We start from the raw sequence: 23,530 nt of genomic DNA on the forward strand, positions 1-23,530 counted from the left end.
TCTCCACCCTCCCCACTGTAGTCCAGCAGTAGGCGGGGTCCCTGATCAGAGACTGGCTGTGCTGCAGGATAAGACCCCCATATGAGCCACCGTAGCCCCCTGTAGTGCCGTAACGCAGCAGCACGGTCGGCGGTCTTGAAGCGAGGGCTGGAAGACGACTGCTCCACATATCCAGCTGCTTGACATACTCTTCCCCAGGACTGTACTCCAGACTCTGGGTCTTTCAGGACACTTCTGCCTGGTCAGAACCAGCTGGCCGTAGGGCGACTGGCCCTGCTTGGGGGAATGATAGATGGGGGCTGAAGACTTGCGAGCGGGTGACTTGCTGTAGAATGAGGTGGAGTCAGACAGGTGCATGTCAGTGGGAGGCTCCTCGTAGATGGGAGGGGGCTGGTACTCTGATGGCGGCTCCTCATACAGTGGGGGTTCATAGGCATAGCGCGGCGAGGGAGGCTGGGAGTCAGCCGAGGAGCGGCGGTGGGTGCAGGTTCCACCCAGCTCTGCCCGCTTCAGGAAGGGAGACTGACGGCGGTCGGCATAGAGAACGGGGGAGCCGTCGGGTTCTGAAGGTGGGTTTCCTCCAGAGGAACGGCGGGTACGTGAGGTGGTGCCCCCTCCAGAAGGAGCACCAGGGGTGGGGGGTCGCAGGGGGAGTAGCCATTTCCCTGGTGGGCCAGGAAGCTGGGCTCTCTGTCTGTCACCTTGATCAGCATTCGCTCCTTCGTACCAGTGTTCCACCTGAAGGGAGAAGTCCTGAGAGGAGAGGAGAGCAGAGAAGATTTCATTACAGGTGAAGGGGCAGGGGATAAAGAGCTGCCTGTCACATTCACACTACAGGCCTGGCAATGCTTTAAAGAAGTAATGTTTCTAAGGCCCAGTGTGCTTCATTTCCTACATGCTCCTGTTACCACCTCATATCTTGGTCACTGTAATGATAATCAACATGGCCTCAGCTTGTAGCCAGAATGTCAGGTTATGTTTAAGAACAGTAATCTGGCTTTTAGAATGCATTTAAATTTGGTTTATGGAGTGTGAAAGTAGGTGGGGTTTGAACCTTTTTCATTCTGAAACTTCTCCAGTCACTGTTTGTGTGTCTCCTCCACACTGGACCTACACTACCATAAGGAAAAGGATTTTCCATGTGAAATATAAACTTTATTCTCAAATGAAAAGCTATCGTACAACTTAGAGGACAGGGGCCGTATTACAGGAAGTTCCTATCTCAAGTCTTAAGTTCAGACAGGAAGAGTCTAAGATAGGATTTTTCCCAATTTGGTGTTACAGAAGCAAATCCTAACTAACTTTAGGAATCCTGTCTTATCTCAGGTTAGGAAATCCTAAATACTCAATCCAACATCGCTTATCAACTTTTATGTCTGTTACCTAGCAACCGATTCCACTTTTCTCATCTCGCCGAGCTAAACGGCTTTTTAATCGCGTTTTTTGGCCGTTTTTTAAATCAAACATACACTGAAATGGAGCAGAAACAACAACTATCATTGGACTTCATGTCAGATGACTTAGAGGTGTTTGTAACCTCCATCGAGAAATCTAAATCCACATAACGCTTAGCTGGGGAGATTAAAGACAGAGAGAGGGCTAAAATAGTGGACAATATCTGGCATCCAGCGGAGCGCTGATGCTGTCAAAAAGAAATTTACAGTGATATGATGACACAGGCCACTGTAGTGTCCAAAGAGCAGATGAAACCGCTGGTGGCCTCCTGTGCTCCCTCACTGATCCCGGCAGAAACCCGTAGGCTTCTCTTCTCGGGAAAGTAAATCATAATAATAAAGGCTGCGGGCTAACGTCATCATGTTTTTCATGTATTTCTTGAATTTAACGATCTCCTCCTATCAAAGACTTGCATTAGGATCCTTTTGTTACATCAAGCCTTCACATTAGGCTATGTTATATAATGAGACATTATCTAGCGTTACATCGCGACATACTTTTGTCATCAAACACATCGATAGAAACAATTAAGTTCCGCCTGTTGACATTTTGTTGATAGTGTAAAAGCAATAAAAGAGCAACCATGTGGATTAAACGAGTTAGCAAACACTACCTGGTGGAAAAGTCAAAGTTAGGACAGCTTAACAGTTCTCCTAAAGTTAGGAGAGTTTATTTAAGATTTTACTTTTTTATCTAAAGTTAGGAAAGGAATATTGACTTAGGAACTGTTAATCTGTAATGGCCTTTTTCTATATCAGTTCCTAACCCTTATTACCATGGTTACCAAGCAGTTAGGGTAGGATCTGCCGGTTAGGAAGTTTCTGTAATTCGGCCCCTGGACTACATTTTAAATTAAATTCTGAAAATGGTGTTTATCATGATCAATTTCATTTTATTTTCACTTTGGCTGGAATAACATATTTTCGAATATGACAATAATAACTGAATTTGAACATTTTTATTTTGTCATTGCACAGAAAGATGGTTTTCATCTTCCAAAGGAGGCATTGACAGATGATTTTGAGGACAACTGCCTGAATAATTCAATTTCACTAAAAACTAATGAATTCTAGTCTTTTTATGTATTTTTTATCCATGTTTGTTCACTTGAAGAAGCAGAAGAATTGCAGGAGGTTTTAGTGACGCCTACTTTTTAATGCAGGGACACTGCCACAGCTAACGTCTGGAAACAACAGACCTTTACTTCATCAGTTCACATCCACTCAGTGAGCGGGTTTGTCAGACAACAGGAAGGAGGAGGAGGGATGAAGAACAACAAGTGAACTGAGCAAGAAGGAGGAAAGTGTGACATCGATTGCAGCACCCTCTGTTTCCAAATACTTCCACACTGATCCCGGGGCCAGTGCTCAATGGTGGCAGTGTTTGTGTCCTTCTGGATGTTAATATGCATGTGTGTGTGTGAGAGGGGGAAATAAAGGGGGCAGGATTAAGCGTTACAGGGTTGTTCTGGCATCTATCGCGACATGCTCCAGACTCTTAGCTCTAACCCACTTTCTTTCTCTTTCTTCCTCAGTCCATCCACCTCTTTGCTCTAAAGCTTCTTTCTGTGTCTATCCATTCCTCTTCTGACAACCTTTTCTCTCTCACCTAGTTCTACCTACACAGTGATCATTGTTCTTTCTCTCCACATCCGTAAATTATTAACCATCATTTGACCTTCAAAATCAATTTGCACATTCCCTGCCGTCTCCATCTGTTTCCGTCACTGCAGCGTCAGCCTGCAGATCCTTTATCTCCATCTGATTTTTCTAACTACAAACTCATTTTGTTGCTCAGTCAGCTGCCAGTGAAAAATCCCACTGTGGATCAGACAGTGGCCAGAAGTGTGGAAATGTTGACTGGGCCAGTATTAAATACGGTAGCCCAGAGGTCTCAGGCCAAATACAAAAGCCACAACACCAAATACTAAAGCCACAACACGAATACGGTAACATTTTATTTTAAGGTGCTTGTAATAAGCAGTAATTAAAAAATAATAAAACACTTATAAGACCTTAAAGATGCTTATAAACACAAATAAGTGTTAACTAAAGCAATTCAATTCAATTCAATTTTATTTATATAGCGCCAAATCACAACAAAAGTTATCTCACAGAGCTTTTCATAAAAGAGCAGGTCTAGACCGTACTCTATGATGCTATTTACAGAAGCCCAACAATTCCCACCAAGAGCAGCACTAGGCGACAGAGGCAAGGAAAAACTTCCTTTTAAGAGGCAGAAACCTCGAGCAGAACCATGGCTCAGGGTGGGCGGCCATCTGCCTCGACCAGTTGGGGTGAAGGAGAGAGAGAGAGAGCGAGAGAGAGAGGGAGAGGGCAGGAGAGGAACAGAGAGAAAAAGAGAGGGATGGAAGGAGAGGGAGAGGGGAGGGAGGCAGCCTACACAATATACACACAGAGGTACAGACAGTAAAGGTGATGTTGCTATAGACTAAATGAAAAATGGTACAGATATTTATAGTAGTGTTAATGGTAACAGTCGTAATGTTAATGATTATAATAACAATAATAACAATAGGACTAGTAACAATAGTTGTTGTAGCAGAGGGTGCCGAGCAGGAACACGGGGGCAGCAGGTGACCCGCAACCACAGATCCAAACTCCACAGCTCCAGAGCCAGAAACACCTGCAGGAAGTGATAGGAGGAGAGAGGAGAGGGACGAGAAAGCACAAGACTACAGGAAAGGGGAGAAGTTGTGTTAGTAACATGCAATAATGGGATGAGGTTACATACAGAGGGAGAGAAAGTAGAGGAGAGAGGAGCTCAGTGCATCATGGGAAGTCCCCCAGCAGTCTAGGCCTATAGCAGCATAACTAATGGATGGTTCAGGACTCACCTGAGCCAGCCCTAACTATAAGCTTTATCAAAGAGGAAAGTCTTAAGCCTACTCTTAAATGTGGAGATGGTGTCTGCCTCCTGAACCCAAACTAGAACCTGGTTCCACAGGAGAGGAGCTTGATAGCTGAACGCTCTGGCTCCTAGACTTTTGGAGACTCTAGGAACCACAAGTAACCCTGCATTCTGGGAGCGCAGTGCTCTGGTGGGGTAGTAAGGTACTATGAGCTCTTTAAGATAAGATGGTGCCTGACCATTAAGAGCTTTGTATGTGAGAAGAAGGATTTTAAATTCTATTCTGGATTTTACTAGAAGCCAATGCAGAGAAGCTAAAACAGGAGAAATGTGATCTCTTTTCCTGGTTCCCGTCAGAACACGTGCTGCAGCATTCTGGATCAGCTGAAGAGTCTTAATGGACTTTTTCGAGCAGCCTGATAATAAGGAATTGCAGTAATCCAGCCTAGAAGTAACAAATGCATGGACTAGTTTTTCTGCATCATTTCTAGACAGGATGTTCCTGATTTTCGCAATATTACGTAGGTGAAAAAGGCGGTCCTTGATATTTTCTTAATGTGAGACTTAAACGACATGTCCTGATCAAAGATAACTCCATTGACTCCTCACAGTGGTGCTGGAGGCCAGGGCGATGCCATGAAGGGAAACTATATCTTTAGATAATGCGTCACGGAGGTGCTTAGGCCCCAGAACAACAACCTCAGTTTTATCTGAGTTTAAGATTAGAAAATTACAGGTCATCCAGGTTTTAACATCCTGAAGGCACATTTGAAGTTTAGCTAACTGATGAGTTTCATCTGGCTTGATCGATAGATATTACTGAGTATCATCTGCATAACAATGAAAGCTTATGGAATATTTCCTGATAATATTGCCTAAAGGAAGCATATATAAAGTGAAGAGGATTGGTCTGAGGACAGATCCTTGAGGAACTCCATGACTAACTTTGGCATGCACGGAGGACTCATCGTTAACATGTACAAACTGAAATTGATCTGATAAATAGGACTTAAACCAGCTTAGAGCGGTTCCAGTGCTGTCTCTGTGCTATGATGAGCTCTAAATCCCGACTGAAAATCCTCAAATAAACTATTGCTCTGTAGAAAGTCACACAGCTGTTTAGCAACTGCTTTCTCCAGAACCTTAGAGAGAAATGGAAGGTTAGATATAGGTCTATAGTTGGCTAAAACATCCAGATCAAGTTTGGGCTTTTTCAGAAGAGGTTTAATTACAGCTACTTTAAAGTACTGTGGTACATAACCTGTTGATAAAGACAGATTGATCATATCTAGTATAGAGGTGCTGACTAAGGGTAAAACATCTTTAAGCAACCTAGTCGGGATGGGGTCCAAGAGGCAGGTTGATGGTTTAGATGAAGAAATTATTGAAGTTAGTTGATAAAGATTGAGGGAAGCAAAACAGTCTAAACATATATGTGGTTCTACAGCTGTTTCTAAGGTTCCTGAGTTAAGAGATAAGTCGGTGCCAATTGAGGGCAGGTCTTGGTGAATTTTGTCTCTAATAGCTAGAATTTTATCATTAAAGAAGCTCATGAAATCGTAACTACTGAGAGCTATGGGAATACTTGGCTCAATAGAGCTGTGACTCTCTGTCAGCCTGGCTACAGTGCTGAAAAGAAACCTGGGGTTGTTCCTATTTTCCTCTATTAATGACGAGTAGTACGCTGCTCTAGCATTACGGAGGGCCTTCCTGTAAGTTTTAATACTATCTGGCCAAATTAAACGAGAATTTTCCAGTTTGGTGGAACGCCAATTCCTCTCAAGTTTCCACAATATTTGCTTTAATTTGCGAGTTTCAGTATTATACCATGGAGCTAACCGTCTTTGTTTTAGTATTTTCTTTTTTAGAGGGGCTACAGAGTCCAGTGTCATTCGCAGTGAGCCTGCAGCACTATCAACAAGATGATCGATATGGGAGGGACTGAAATTAGCATAGGAGTCCTCTGTTACTTTGTGATTTGATAATGAATTTAGAGCTGATGGAATCGCATCCTTAAATTTAGCTACAGCACTATCAGACAGACATCTTGTATAGAAATTTTTTCCCAATGGCGAGTAGTTCAGCAATACAAACTCAAAAGTTATCAAACAGTGGTCGGACAAAGAGGGATTCTGTGGGAACACTATTAAATGTTCAATTTCAATACCATACACCAAAACAAGGTCGAGGGTGTGGTTAAAACAGTGAGTCGGTTCATGAACACTCTGAGAGAAGCCAATGGAATCTAACAGAGAGATAAACGCAGTACAAACGCTGTCATTCTCAACGTCCACATGAATATTAAAATCCCCTACAATAATAACTTTGTCCGTTTCAAGGACTAAAGTTGACAAAAACTCAGAAAAATTCAGATAAGAATTCAGAATACGGGCCAGGTGCTCGGTACACTATAACGAAGAGAATTGTTTGCAGTGATTTCCAACTTGGGTGCGAAAGACCAAGAACAAGGCTTTCAAATGTGTTATAGTTTAGTTTAGGTTTAGAGCTGATTAGTAGGCTAGAGTCGAAGATAGCTGCAACTCCACCTCCTCGGCCTGTGCCTCGAGGAATGTGAGTATTAATATGACTGGGAGGGGTGGATTCATTTAGGCTAACATATTCTCCTCTTCTTATTTCCTTGTAAGACACTTGTAGTGAACTTATTAAAAAAATCTTAATGTTTATAAGCAGCTTAGAAAATGCATTTTTACTAACATTGATAAGACTTCATAAGTATTTCTCAAAATATGAATGAACACATTTCTTATTTCTTATTAGCATCCTTATGGGCACTTACTAGAAACTTGTTAACAAGTTATATATACTTTAAGAATCTTAGTAAGATGTTTATTAACATTAATAACTGTTAGCAATATCCCAAAAGACATTTATTATTGACTTGTAAGATATTTATGAGCTCCACCCAAACAGAAGTTTGTCCCCCTGCACTTTGGCCTGGAGTGGAGTCAGAGTAGGGATCACTCTTTATTAAAACTTATTTAAGAATGCACCAAATTCCAAGTAGGAGTAAATGTTGTAATGTAATGTAATGAAATCTGTGATATTAACAATAAAATGTTAAGTTTGTATCTTTACATGAATATATCTAGTTTTGAATTAATATGCATTACATTGTGCATTTTTTCTTTACAAAATGTATAAAGTAATCAGTCAATCTTCTTAGGTACATACACACACACACACACACACAACAAACCTATTTACTCAGTATAAAAAATAATTGTGCAGGAGGAGCTAACAATAAGTGGGGGGGGGGGGGGGGATTGCGAGGTCCCACATTTCCCTATCTCACACACGCAACACACACAGCAGTCCAGATATTGCAACAAAGTTTAAGTTGCAATTGCCTGAAAAATGCCACCAAAGACTACTGCTCAAGAAGAGACCGCAATTGCGCCCTTTATGGCATCATATGAAGGTGTTATTATTTTACACACTGCTTGCCGCCGGGACACAATTAAGCATATTATCATAATATAGCGCTGTTCTACTTCATTTATCAACAACCATTATTCATCATTATTTTGAATCACAAATTATGTATTTCATTGTAATAAGTACCTTTTATTTACATTAAAAAGATAAACAGACTTAAAGTAACATGTTTTACTAATGAACTAAGCTGTGCACCGCATGACGGCTGCACTTCTCCACAATCAGCCACTATGGTACGCAGTACAGTTTTGACAGGTTGAGCGACCTGCAAACATGAACTCAGTTGTATTGTAAGCTACTGTATTAGACTGTGTATTGACTGCTACTTGTTTGTTTATTATTATTGGCTTATAATGCATTCTCCAATTAGTAGGCTACATCACGCAATGGCCTATTATGATAATAGCCTATGAAGGCGGCAAGCAGTGTGAAAAATAATAAAACCTTTATATGATGCCATAAAGGGCGGAATTGCGGTCTCTTCTTGAGCAGTAGTCTTTGGCTATTGCAACTTAAACATCATGGGGCAAGTAGTGGACTGCTGTGTGTGTGTTTGTGCGTTTCCGTGAGAGTAATAAGCAATCCCCCCCCCTTTTGTATTGGTGTTGTGGCTTTTGTATTGGTGTTGTGGCTTTTGTATTGGTGTTGTGACTTTTGTATTGGTGTTGTGGCTTTTGTATTTGGCCTGACACCTCCGGGCCACTGTTATTAAACCACCAGAGAATACGACTAGTCACCCTTCCAGGAACAGATACATTTCCTTTTCAATTCTACAAACCCCATATCCAGAAAAGTTGGGATATTTTCCAAAATGCAATAAAAACAAAATGCAGCCATGGAATTCTAACTTAGTTTATATTTACAAAATACAATTAAGCTGGTCGGTTAAACTATTGAAAATCTTTTCTTTGTATTCTTTTCAGTTAAATAAAGGTTCACATTAAGGCAACAGCACATGATTAGGTCGATTAACTCTATAGCTCTGTGTGTGTGTGTGTGCTCCTTTCTGTATCTAACTGCCTAGGCTCAGCAGTAGCACGTGTGTGTGTAAGCAAGCATGTGAGCTTTGGCAGAGGAAGAGGCAGACACACAGCACCAAAAACACCAGCTAAGGAAAAGGAAGAAGCAGATTTTGTGAAAATTGTATTACAAAACATACATCAATATAGTCCATCACAGTAAGAATGTCCTGTTTCTAGCACAGAGCACAACCTATTCCACAAAGTCAGGTTATGGTTGAAATAGTATGATCAGCAGAGGGCATGCAAAGGACACAGAGAGGAGGAGCAGTGTAGTCAAAAAGCAGACATCAAAGCAGACATCAGTGCAGTCAAAAACAATCATAGTTAAATAAAAATCCACCGAAAGGTTGGAAAGCAATGACAAAAGAGAGAAATCCAAAACAGTGAAATAAAAGTGATGAAAATCCACCTAAAGCTGAAAGGATGGAAAGTGGTGGTCGTGGTGGCGGCTGAGGCATGTGAAAATCTGGGACTTTCCCAGACCCAGGTGCAGCAGAAAAGAGAGTATGTGATGCCAAGAAACAGAGCTATAAAAGGAGGTCCAAAAGGAGGTGGAAGTCAGTTGTTACATGTCGACTCGGGTCAATATTCTGGTAACAGAATGGGGCTCTATTTTGCACCGATCTCTGACACACTCCGGTGGAACTTTTGTATTCTAATTGGTGTCTATTTTTGTTGATAATAAAAATGTTGGTATAAGTTCAAGCTTTCTTATCTGTCCCAAGTCTTGAATTTTTTACATGTACCACAACCACCTACCTGTAGCTATGTTAAATCTACATCTGTCCACTGCAGAGGCTCTATCCACAACCTGGAGGAGTAAAGTATAAATGCGTGTACTCGTTTAATATTATAACATTAGATACAAAGTACAATGCTCACTTAATAACAATCTGTTAGTACAATATTAATATATGAATTATATATAATATATAAATATAATAATAATAATGTTATTATTGATTATAATGTTATATATTAGTTTACTATTTAGCTTACCACTGGTATAATATTAATATATTAAATACATAATATTATTATTGATTATAATGTTATATATTAGCATAGCTTACCACTAGTATAATATTAATTCCAGTTAGAGCAGTTTCATTTTTGTGGGTAGTTTTCATTCATTAAATCCCTGCAAGAAAAATTATCTACACGGTGGTTGATTTAGTTTCTAATTTGTCAATGCTAAGTGATAACTCGTCAATAATGAGAACCATTTATGCAGAAAGACTTTTTGAAAGTTTGAAAGTTTGCTGTTGTATGTCAATTTTTTTTTAGGTCCCGCCCCATTCAGGCTGTGATTGGTTGGTTGACAAAACGTAACATTGACGAGGGTCAAAGGACACCACGTAAATTTTTAACTCGCACACTTTAAAAAATGGTCACAGTCAGGAGCCTAGGTATATATGAAAGCACGTTTATGTATGTCTGTAGGAATGAGTAAGCGGGTAATTTTTATAATCTATTCTTATGTTTCAGCTTGTATTTTGTCATATAAGTTCTATAAGACAGTAAAGTGTTAAATTTTGGGTGGGACATATAAAATAAAAAATATATCTATACACATAACCAGATCCAAGTAATGACAATCAAAGAACAAGTGCTCTGCTTTTCAGCATGTTTGTGGAGATACACAATGAAATGTGAACGGAATGAAGACACAGACTTACATAACACATCAAATCTCACAATATAAAGGAAGGCATGATATAGATATATGATTTTCAATAAATCACTTATGGTTGTCCTGATTTGGTCGCCCTTTACCTCAGGGAATCATGGCCAGATACATTCAAGATTCAAAACACATGCAGAGAAGTCAAAAGATGTATATAGTATTTTCTTCACATTTATAAAAACATGCTTATGTGTTCAGTTATTGTGTTTTATAAATCTAAATGATCACAAAATTGTCCACATGCACAAGCCTAACAGTAACTGTACACAGCATCTGTGTCACGCAGGAAACATGTCAAAAGCAGCCACATATAGACGCTTTCAACGTAACAACCTAAACAAACGGTACTGCGCATGTGCATTACTCTGGCCCAAACTTAACTTCCGGCAGACTTGCGCAAGCAATCCATATGGTGCGTTCCATTTACCTCGGAAGTTGGAAGTCGGAGCTGGGAATGATGTCACGCCTGAGTTGACCACGTTCCAGTTACCAAAGTCGGAAAACAAGATGGACGCGTCCAGGAAAGCTGCTGTTGTTCGTGCTCTTACATAATACAAACAACCACAGAACAAATATGAAGCCCACCTTAAAAACATCACGAACGAACAAACAATGCGCCAAAGGTATGTTTCAGTGTAATGTTATTTCATTGTGTCAAAAACGTTTTGACTGCATTTCAATTGGTCATTCCGTAACCACTAGCCTAGACAAAGGGTGAGGGTTCAAGTTCAAGTTCAAGTTTATTTATATAGCACATTTAAAAACAACACTAGTTGACCAAAGTGCTTTCCACAATAGACAACAAATATACATGACAACAGTAGAAAAAGTAAAAGGGTTCTTCAGTATTTAACGTTAACGTCATTTTGCCAACATAACTTATAATATTAGTCAGCTAAATGTGATATGTATAACATTAATTTTAATAACCTAGGATTTTAAATAAGAGAAATCTGCATGCATTCCAAACAGATTTTGTCTAGTCAGAGCTGCTTAAATTAATTTTTTTCTCTGATAGGATACTGATATCTAGTATACTGCGGTCAGCACAGCGAATCATCCTGAAGACTGGAACAGAGTGGCAGGTCATGCTGAACATGGATGAATACACTTTTTCACGCCATTTCAGAGTCACCAAGCCACAGTTTGAATATCTCCTGATGAAGCTACAGGAGAACGCCATAACAAAGGAACATAGTCAAGGTCTACCACCAGTCCCTGTGACAAAGAAAGTGCTGATGTTCCTGTGGTACATGGCCAACCAGAACAGCTTCAGGGAGATGTCAGACAAGTTTGATGTGTCACAATCATCAGCACACAGTGCTCAACATCTTCTGTACAATGGGACCAACCTTCATCTCCTGGCCAAACACTTGTGAGAAGGCAGCGTCTGCTGCTACTTTCCACCGCCTCTGTGGCCTCAGTGATGTCATCGGTGCAATTGATGGGTGCCACATCAGGATGCACCCATAGAGAAGGAGACTACATGAACAGAAAGTCATTTTACTCTGTCCTCCTTCAAGGAATTGTAGATGAGAGAGGACGATATATTGACATTTTTACTGGACCGCCGGGCAGATTTCATGATGCCAGGATGTTGAGGTCCTCCAACTTCTTCACAACATGTCAGGAGAAGATGGGAAAGTACATCTTACATTGGACAGGCCTTCCCATTTGTTATAGCTCCTAAGTGTGACAATGGGGCTCTTACTGAAGTAGACCAGCTGCAGAACTCCAAGATCAGCCGTGGGAGGGTGGTTGTTGAACAAGCCTTCGGGAGGATGAAGTGTAAGTGGGGGCGTCTTCGCGATCTGCAGAACACGCGGATGGATGCTGTGGTGATGATAGTGATGGCAGTCTGCTTTCTACACAACATGTGCATTGGTGCTTCAGATATATGCCAGGAACACCCACATGGCTGCCCAAGGCAGCAAGATGAAAATGAGTAAACTTGTCTAAATTTGAAGACAACAACAATCATCTATTGATTTTCATTAAGAATTAAATCTGCTGATAATTTTATCAATGACTTCATTGCTACTGTTATGATTGTTTGTACATTCTGTGTGTACTAATAAAGAAGTCTTTTTTCACTCAATTAACTGTCTCACTTTGTACTCACTGTCCAAATTGATGTGTTAGGGATAAAAAGAGGAGGCTATGGTAATATACAAACAATAATTTATTAAAGGAACAGCACCCATTGTATAAAAATCACACATTTCACACTGACAGATTAATATAAAAAAAGTTAAACAGCTATATGTACAAATATACAGCAGAAAATAAAACCAAACATTACAAAATAATTTTGGTTTACAGCTTGTCCAACAACCTGGTCAACAGCGACTCAAAGCCCTGCTGTGCAGACCTGAATTGTGCAAGTGTCTCTTCATGAAGTCGCCAACTTGCTTCTTTGGACTCTTTAAGAAACTGCAGAACCTCGTCGTCCACCGTTCTGCGCTTGCGTGACTGTGTTGGTGACTGCTTTGTTGTGGAAGGTGGGCTGGATGGAGAGCTGCATGCAGTGCTAGCTATAGTAGTCCCACTGCTGCAATGGCCTAGCACCTCAGGTCGGTGCACCTCTAGTCCCTCCGATGTCCCCACCACAGGAAAGACAACATCATGTTGTCCTCCTAGAAGGTCGTCCATTTCAGCATAGAACTGGAAGCACATGGTTCCCTTCCCCGTACTGCTGTTATTGTCTTTTACCTTCTTGTAACCGTCAACAAGGTGCTCCATTTCCTGGCCACTTTATCAGGGCAGAATGACTGCACATAATGGCTGCCCAACTTCTGTGCTAAGTCCTTCCAAAGCTGTTTTTTATTGGCTTTGGCAGATTTAAGTTGGTTGTTAAGTTCTTTCAGGCTTTTAGGAGCCCATCACCTTCAGCCTCGATGTGTTGCCGCATCAGGTCTATTAAAAACAATGTCTGTTCTTTTGTGAAGACCTCATTTGGAAGAATTGGCACGGACGGGTGATGGTGATGGTGATGGGCTTGATGCTGAGGAGCTTGATGTGGAGTTGGAGCTGTTGGAGTTGTCCTGACTGCTGTCACAACACAATAGAAAGGAACAGTTTAGAAAAGCTTTTTAAGCTCCAGCCATATATACTGTTTTGTAATGCAAAACATTGCCTAAATTACAGTGACCCGATGTTTTATTTTCTTACCTGTGCCTCCAGCTTCAATCAGCTTGACAATGACCAATAACCCTTCATTGAAGTAGTATGTGGTGGGGTCCTCTGCAATTTGAAACAATGGACCAGCGAATGGAATGGTCCTCTCAGATATTGACGTTGGACGGATTTGTGCAGCGGTGTTCATGATCCTAACCATTCAATACACAGACTGGTCCGCTGTCAATGTGTTTGCAGGAGAGAGAGGGGGGAGCGCGTGAGAGGAGGTGCTGACCAAATATGCAGCTCTGCAATCAAATACAAGTTTTCCCATCTTAAATAGTAAAAAAAAAAACGGAAATCAATATGTGGTGGTCAGCGCTGATAATGTGGTGGGCCGCCACAAACAAATGAATGGGAAACACTGTACTGGATATCACTCAACATATTAGCTAGTAAACACAAACCCAGTGATAAACAAACAGAGCGGAAGTTGACTTGTGGGCCGGGCGCGTCACCTTGGCTCCGCGTCTGATGAAAGCGTCTATAGATTCAAGATTCAATACTTCAACATAGTTGATAGGGTTATGGTTTGGGGAATTTATAACATATATAATTTAGTTTAATGTTGTTTTGTTGACATTTTGGTTGTTTTACAAGCATAAATATATTTGCAGCTTATTTGGAGCAGGTAACAAATGCTCTGTGGCCGTGCTTGAGTCTGACTCCTAACTTTCTCTGTCATCACTTGTTTTAAATGTCAACATACCAATCTCACAGCACAGCTGCTGTTTTTTCTGGAAAATAATAATTTAATTGTGGTTCAGCAGCTTGGTAAGGACTGCTGCTCAGTATTAATGAGCTGTGATCAAATTTCATACTCTTTCAGTTCTCTGACAGCAGAAACAGAATTCAGAGGCCAGAAACAAAACATTTTTTTAGTCAATTGTCAATAAATATTGATAAATCTTTGTATACATTGACAAGTGAATGTCATGCTTCAGAGAGCTGCTCCAGCAAGAATAGACTGTGCATGTAAAGACAGCAGAGCAGGGGAACAGTACTTGTTCTGTTCATTCTGTGCATTCTGAGTTAGAAATATCGAGTGGATATCTTCTTAAAGTCACTCTTTTAGTATTAAATGCCCTTTGTGTTACAATCCACTCAGTGCAGCTCAGCAAGGAAACAGGGAAATATCAAAAGGGAATTTTGCACAAAAAAGCTCTACTCTAACATTTGTGAATGTGTCAATTGAAATAGTGCTTGTAGACCTACTAATAATAGTCAGAAGAAAATTGTGAGCAGAAGCGTGATGGCTCAGAGGATGTCACTGGCATCCAAAATGCTGTAACAAGACAAAAGTACATGTGGCAAAGCTAAATTGAGGTGGTTTGATTTAAAGCTTAAACCCACTGGTAACGACAGTGTGAAGGCCATGGAGGGTAAAATGAAAGGTGTGCGGTGGGACTGTGAGCAGCCACCAATGGAAATCATCCCTCCAGCTCCTCCCAGTCAGCCTCCAAGGTCAGGTATGCTGCAGCAATTCACAATAATTGATTGACTTGCAGTTTAAGTATGGGTGTAAGCATGCCACAAATGGTTTTCTACATGCCATTTTTATTACCATAATGATATAAAGGTATAACTTTTTCCATTAAGCTAGACCAGCTTGGAAACAGAACACTGAAAACACTAACTGTGATAAAAAACACTGTACTAATATAATGGTACAAGTACTGTATCTTTTTACCATTACCATTTCATAGTCTACTACTCGCCACAGCACTTGAGGAGGGTTTGTGTGTATCAGTTACCATGTGGTCCAGATCACATGGTAACTGATACAGACTGAGAGTTGGTAGACATCTCACATATAACCAGATCCAATAAAGGATGCATGAGAACAGATCTCCCAGCCATCTGGACTAACAGTCTGCAGCTGTGCCACCAGGCCTCTCACCACACACACACACACACACACACACACACACACACACACACACTCTATAAGTATACATGTGGACACAAACACTAACATGCACACGTACGATCAAAGATTTGACAACGAAAGTAACTTCAAGACCAGATTCCTGGACTGTCCATGAATAATTCCCCGTCACAGTAAAATACAGGGGGGGGGGGTGTACACTAGTGTGTACACTATTCTAGCCTCTGTCAAGGGTTTGGGGTGGTTGTGTTTCCTGTGTTTCATTGCAGTTTAGGTCCAGCCTAGTGTTCTGGTCTTGTTTTTGTCAGTGTTCGTAGCACTCTTGCTGTGTTTTATGTTTTGTGATATCACTTCTTGTATGTTTCTGTGAGCCTCCTGTTTTAGTTTGTAGTTAGTCTACCCTAGTGTCTCTTGTCATATTTTACTTCCTGTGATTGTCTTATTGGTTTCACCTGTGTACTTTAGTAGTTGTCTTTCTTTCATTCCTTGCCAGTTCATAGTGGCTGGCTGACAACAACAGCCTCATTACCATTAGCACTCCTGCACTCACTCTGCGTTAACTCACTAGCTGCTGTAGCTGAGTTTTGCTGATGTGGAATAAGGCATAATCAGTAAATGTAATTATCAGAACTTTGTTTTATTGACATATATTGTGGAATCACAATGGAATGTTAGTGAATGGAGGAATCCAAGCATGCTTAGAATAAAATAGTATTGGCTTTTCATATGTCTGGGATACCTGCAGTGAGCGAGATCTGTTCTCCTGCTGCACCACAGAAAAAGTAAACCAGCCTCACTGTGTCTGTGCCTTCTCTGAACATCCCTTTCTGTGATCATTAAAACAGATACACCTATAAACAATATCCATATCTTCTTGTGTAGAAGTATTTTCTTTACCCAAATGGTGCAAATGTCAGTGACAAACAGATTGCATTTTAAATGTTTATTTGTTTTACCCCTTTTAGGCCTACTTGTAAAATAAAACCCATCATTCTGAACCTTCACTGCATGTTTGCCTCTGTAACCACCCTGCTCCTGCCTTGATTTGCTTGAGAAAATAGGGCTCAGGTTTAAAAAAACTGAAATGTCTGAAGATTCAGTCATCCGGATCATAGTTATCCAAGGCAGGTTAAATCTAGAGCGACTGGCCTGGGTGATCTTCAATCAAGTCCAGTGGCCCTTGATTGACAAATATAAATTCAGGCTAAACGATACCAAAGCAAAAGATAATGACGTGACAGTCATAATTACAATAATAGTAAATAACAAGCATGTTGTCATATCATGAAATGTGGACTTTTAATAGTCGTTTAAATGAAGTAGTGTACATTTAAAGACACTTTGTGGTGGGATTATTTGATGATGGTGAAATAAATGCATTATAATATTTTTGTAGGAATAAACAGATAAAAGTATGATCAGTTTGCCTAAAGAATCCAGCATTGTCTGCAAAGTGTTCAGTTTTCATTTTTTACAGAAAAAAATCTATGCAGTATTCAGTAATGTAACATTTGACTTTTAATTTCAAGTGGAGACACACACAAGCCCAAACAGACCAACTTAACTTGGATAAGGGAGTTCCTGTACTGTGTCTGATCTACAATGTCTGAGCACATTGTTACCAGTTAAACACTGGGTTGAACAGTAAGTTGCTCTCTATCCAACTTGGCGTGTTGTGAGACTGGTTTACTCTCTCCTATTACATTGCCCACCTACTCCTGTCTGACACAATATCACACATGCTGAATCTCCTCTTTGTGCACTTCATGGAAATAGTATTACTGTTTGCACTATGCACACTGATGTATCAGACTGATAAGATTTACAATTATTCATTTAGTTGACGCTTTTATCCAAAGCGACTTACATACATGCTATACATGTCAGAGGGCACACGCCTCTGGAGCAACGAGGGGTTAAGTGTCTTGCTCAGGGACACACTGGTGTCTCACAGTGGGAAGACGAAATGGGTTATTTCTTTCCAGTTTAATTTTTATTCAGTGTTAACTTAAAATTTAAATGCACTTAAAGTGAATGCTGTTGCTGTTGAATGCAACATGACTGGCACATACTTTGTTGGCAGCCAAGTAGTGCCAGACAAAGGTGTTCAAGGGAACAGTCATGCTGCCTGAGGTCCTGAATATGGACAGTGAAGAGCATCTCAGAGCCGTGGAGGACTTCCAAACAGACTTTTGGGATTAAGGGCAAGTAGGTGAGTGTGCAGAGAGGGACAGAGGTGTAGGTGTGTGTGTGTGTGTGTCCAAAAGCTCTACCACAAATCTGTCAGTGATTCGTACAGGATCAGGTGACCTTAGCCTGTGTGCTTGTGTGTCTGTATGTAGTGTGTGTGTGTATGCAGGTCTTTGCACGCTATAAAATGTCCTCTGTTGTTCTCGCAGTGTGTATTCATTGTACAGAATGTTTCTGTGCTGATTGCCGAGTCAATTTTCTGTCTAAATGTAGCACAGATGGATGATTCTGATTCAGACGTGAGGACAGACAGACTAGAAGTTATTGAACCACTTTCATTTATGTACCTTTGTCCTCCATCCTGATCTGTCCTCCTCTCCATCCTCTCCCTCTCTCTCTGCCCTCTTTCTTTCCATTTGTTCCTCCCTCACTCTCTCCTTTAATAGGATCCTTGGTTTGTGCAGGGAGGTAGAGCTGTGTAGAGGTCAATAGCTCCCATCTGTCACAGAGGAAGCTGTGTGGTCTATGACAAACTGCCAGTCCAGCTCTCCTTAACAGCATTCACTCTCCAGAGACCATCTTCAGCCTGACATTCAGCCTCCACAGTAAATAGGCTGCTAACCGCTCTAACTAAATGCTGGTGAAGAACCAATATCACAAGAGAATATCATGCTTTGTGAGTCTCCTTTGAATATTAATTATGAACAGATAAGGCACATAAGGCCAAAATGTTATCACGATAAAAAAAAGTTCATATCATTCGATATTGATAATTATCACGATAAATCATTATTTCTTTCAAGTTTAAAGGTTACATTTTTGCTCCTGAGTGAAAGTTGAAGAAACCAGATGGTTAATAGTGTGGTTAAACTTTTCTTTATGGTCAGAACGTGTGAAACAGTAGATCACTTCACAAATCTGAGGTAGAACATTCAAAACTATTATAATAAAATGCTTTTTCAAAAAACATGACTAGGAAATCTTTCTGCACTCACTTTTCCTCAACAAAATAAATATCTTAATAGAAAAATTAAGTGCTAATTTGTTGTTGATTCAAATGAATTAAATCAAATATTTATAACATCTGTTATATTGTTACTGAGGAAAATTCTATTGCGATAATTATTATTGTTTTATTGCCCAGCCCTGCTGTCACCTGCAGCTCTTCATCTAACAGCCGACTGTGGTTTGTATCTTCTTCCTCCATGCAGTATCTAAAACTGATCCGCTGACCAAATAGTACGTAGAAGTCCATATGTTGTTGTGTACATCAATTTATATTAAAGATAAGTACTGCTGATGGACAGCTTTTAGCAATCAGTAAATAAGGCTGGTATCTGAACGTACAGACATGTAGAAGTGAAACTACTGTAAACTCCAAACCACAGAGATTCACGAGGAAGCTACAGAAGTACTAAGAGCTGAATTAAAACTGAGCTGTCTCAATAATGGCCAACACAGACACACACATTAAGCCAGTCAGCTTAACACAAGACACAGCGTGGGTGAGAGAGGAGATCATCCTGTGGTCTACCTGTCTGCCCTGCTACAGGGCAGGACCTCAAAACACACAAACCACAGTGGAAACTAATGCTCAACATGTATATAATGTAATCTCGTAGAACCACATACCACTACTCAAAACTTAACATATAGTTGAATTAACATTGAAAAACTGATGATTACAAACATCAGAAAGGAATTTCTGGTATCCAGAGCAAATATCTTTTCACCTAGTGACCAGGTTTCTAATGTTTCTGGTGAATCCTGATCTTTCCTCTGGCAACAGCATCAGGCCAAAACTTCACAAGAAATATCCAAACTGAACGCCACTTACTGAACAGATGCATGCTCCCCATTGGATGGACCCTCTCCACAACTCACTAGACTATGAATTTCAAAAACCAAGTTAATTCATCCAACGCTTCCATATTGAGGGGTGTTATGAACACTGCAGTATCTCGGGGGTTGTCAGCAGGTCATTGTTGTTATTAATAAAATTGCAGTATTGGTCTGACAAATCTGTCACTACATGTTGTTCTCCTTGGGCTCCAGACAGACAGAGTCTGTAATTGTCTCTAAGAGCAGTGATTTGCTGGCTAGAGCACACTGTGTGTGTGTGTGTGTGTGTGTGTGTGTGTGTGTGTGTGTGTGTGTGTGTGTGTGTGTGTGTGTGTGTCCTCTTAAAGAAGACATTTACAGGACACTGTGACCCCAGCCTGGCATATCCACCAATCACTGCAGACTGCAGAAGATTACAGCAAACCAGCAACCAAGACTGGTTAGACAGAGGGGAGGGAGTGGGGGGTGACAGGATACTGAGGGTGAGAGAGAGAGACAAAGTGAGTGTAAAGAGAGGTGAGAGGCTTGAAGGCGAGAGAGGATAGAAGTGAATGGACGGTTAGAGAACCAGAAAGGAGGGAAAGGGATCATAAGACAGAGAGAGATGGAGAGGAAGTGACATCATGATGGGAAGACACAGTCGAATTCTGACATTTGACAGGAAACAAACAGGGTTATAAGGTGGGGTCTACCTACCACTTCATGTCATTAGAGAGAATCATCAGTCATGTGAGCAAATGTAAAGCCATTTCTCCCCTTCAGTCTCACCCTTGTTCGTCCCCCTTCTGGTTGTTTCTTCACATAGTGATGTTCCTTGCTATGATTAGTGACTATTCAGCCCCTCATCCCTTCTCTCCAGGCAGTTTGTATTTAACCATCACATAAGGCATCTAGGTTTACCCATACTCAGGGAACCAGAAGGAGTGGAGTGGATGCAACTGTTTACACAAGGAAAAACATGTTTCTTTTGATATGTGGATGTTTGCAAAACTGGTGACATGGCTGCAGAGACGGCATCAGTGCGATGGAGGAACAAACCTTTAACTTCAGACTCACAAAATATGAAAAGACTCATGACTCAACTCTTCACACAGACTGTGGTGTAACTTGAAACTAATTATCTGACCTGAAGCCAGTGTTCAGGGCTAGATTTAGCATTGCACTCCTGCCAGACTCAGCAGTGGATGCAGCAAAACAACAGAGCAGTCTTTGTTATTCCACGCTTTCTTCTTTCTTGCCAAAACATAGTGCCTTATGTAGGCACCATGTAAGTTCAAAGTGCCTCAAGTGGCCTCACAGGCTTTATGTACTCTAACACCTGTAAACAGACAGGCAGAGATGCCCTTACTAAAATAATGTTCTGTTTCTGTTTCTGAGTCCTTGTCAGGTGACTCATCAAGTGGCCCGCAGTCTTACCTGTCTGCCTCGTCTCTGTTGCCCTGTTTTTCAGAAAGCTCCTGATCGAGGGAGGAGGAGGTGCTTCCCTCTCGGCTGACCCCACTGTTACGTCCTGGGCTGTTGTCAGCTGACGCTCTCCCTCCTCCTGCAGGACGGGGGTTGGTGCCATCGGTGTGCTGTTTCAGAGTCTGTAGCTTGGCCAGAGGGATGATGTCGCAGCCCTGGGGCCGGTGCCACACTGTGCGCTGGGTGGAGGCGTTGTAGTAGTAGAAGCGCGAGGTGTTGGGATCAAACAGCTCCCACCACTGGTTGTCACCGGTTCGCTTGATGCAAACACCCTGCGGGGGGTCCCATACGCACTCACCCGTCAGCAGGTTGGCGTACATACGCTCCCGTGTGCGCGGCTCAATGATCTCCACCCACTCCAACCTGCAGGGGGAGAGGTCAGAATGAGACTTTTTTACTGGGGGTCCACCTCTGCCTGACAGCCAACAACAGATCACTGCATTCTGAAACTGACCACTCAGCGTGAAAAAGAAGCAGGAGCATCAACAACATGTTTTCTGCAGATCTTAAAAGCAACATCTTTTTACAGTGTTACTAATTTTATCATCTTTCTTGGAAGATAAAACTTTGCTTTAATTTATTTATTATTGATGTATTTATTTTTATTTATTTTTTATATTATTTACCACAGGTGGACAACAAATGACAACAGTACTTGACTGAGTGTACTGTCAACATAAAAAGGTGCTGGGCGAGCATATTGTGGGTTTTTTGTTATTTGGAGCTGTCATATCGGGGTTGGGAAAATGTGAGTGAGGCGGTGTAGACACAAATCAGCTTTGGATGAAGTGCAGGAAGGGACAGTGGGTGTTATGGATCAGATTGTCCTTTAGGGCTGATGTTAGCGTTTCTGTGTGGTCCGTTAACAGACTGAGCGAATGGGTTCCTGATCATTTAGTCTTTCCAGTTGAGTAATAAGGTTTTCTTGGCCACGTTTAATGCAATTAGAATGAAAGTCTGAAGATGTGGTATTGTAAGAGAAGAGAGATTGCCTAAAAGCCAGATAGAGGGGAGAGAGGGATGCTGAGGTTGAGGACCTCTGACCAAAACTGTTGTGGAACGCCAGAATGCATGGACTTGGCTTTCCAATGCAGTGGGACAATGTTTGCAGGTTTTGCTGTCTGTGAGTGGTGATGTGCTCTCTTTTTAAGTTGTATGGCATGGAGAATGTATTGTTGCGTATTGTCTGATTGGGGTAAAATCAAGTCCATTTGCCTTGGTACTGAAGCAGTATTCAGTCATTATTTGGGTGAAAATGACGTTTCTTTTTATGGTCTCTTTGGAATGTATGTACCGGTAGTGACAGTGATGGGGTAAGCCGGACGTGTGTCTGAAATGGTCATAAGAGAGCTGAAAGGTGCCCCAGGCTGGTTACTCCTCTCCGTTTCCACACAGAGAAGTTGAAGAGTTCCTTTTTGGTTTTAAACATGGAATTATGCCAGATAGGAGTGAGAGTAGAAGGATATAGTTCAAGGTTTAGTATGTTTGCTTTCCACCAGGCAGTGAAAGTGGTATTTATCGTGTTAAATTTAAAGCAGCTGTCGGTCTTGATTGATGTATCTATGAATACAATATGCTGAATGGGGACATCCTTACAGACGGTCTATTCACTATCAAGCCAGGCAGAACTGGAGTTGTTTATCCAGTGTTGGATATACTGAAGCTGGTGGGAGAGAAAGTACTGGTAAAAATGTGGTGCATCGAGGCCACCATATTGTTTGGCTTTTTTGGAGTGTAGTTATTTAGATCAAGGGCCTTTTGCCTTTCCAATAAAATGTATATTTAGAGAGAACAACCCAGGAGTAGTATTAGCATGCTAGGCCAACAATCAGTCAGCTGTGTGACTTTATTTCCGTGCTGTGACGTCTTTTAGAGCACATAAACACACCTTCCCAGTGCGGAGCTATTAAAGCACCAACGCTCTGCGGCTACACCTAATGTTACAGTCTATGGGCTACACACAGCACAACAGTCGAACAAAAAAACGAAAAGGCAAACTTATTTACTGGCAATGTGAAAGGAGTCAATCACCTTTAAAAAACAGCATACGTGCTGCGTCTTTCCAGTTGATGTTACGTCATGTTGCGGCAAAAAACTGAGCCAGGTTCAACTTTTTTGCCTGACAGTCCTGCAGTACTCTGCTGAGAGCCCTCTGCTCTGGCATCCCAGCTGCACTGCCAGATTGGCTCCATTCAAATGAATGAGAGGAGCAGAGCTGAAGTCTGTCTGAAAGTGGCCTTAGTCCAGACACTAACAAAATCTGGGCACTCATCTAAGAGAAGTGGGCTTCTTTGTGATCCACAGACAAGCCATCCCTACAGAACAAACAGGAATCCCAGCTGCTGAGCCACATCTTTCACAGAGCAAATCAGGGACTGAGGTGTGGCTGAAGTGCATCTGAATCTGATGATCCACTCACACCTGAGCAGTACTGACAGTAGAACTTCTTCCTCTGGATGAGGGAAGCCCAGCATCAAC

At 41.4% G+C, this 23,530-nt stretch overlaps 1 pseudogene; it reads right to left on the minus strand.

The window, feature by feature from the left end:
• Positions 1 to 7: 7 nt before the first annotated feature.
• Positions 8 to 23,133, minus strand: LOC119904795 (annotated as a pseudogene).
• Positions 23,134 to 23,530: the final 397 nt, after the last annotated feature.

Source organism: Micropterus salmoides, unplaced genomic scaffold (assembly GCF_014851395.1).
Source record: "Micropterus salmoides isolate LMB-PRFRI ecotype aquatic unplaced genomic scaffold, ASM1485139v1 Ms_hic_scaffold_154, whole genome shotgun sequence".
NCBI classification, from domain to species: Eukaryota; Metazoa; Chordata; class Actinopteri; order Centrarchiformes; family Centrarchidae; genus Micropterus; species Micropterus salmoides.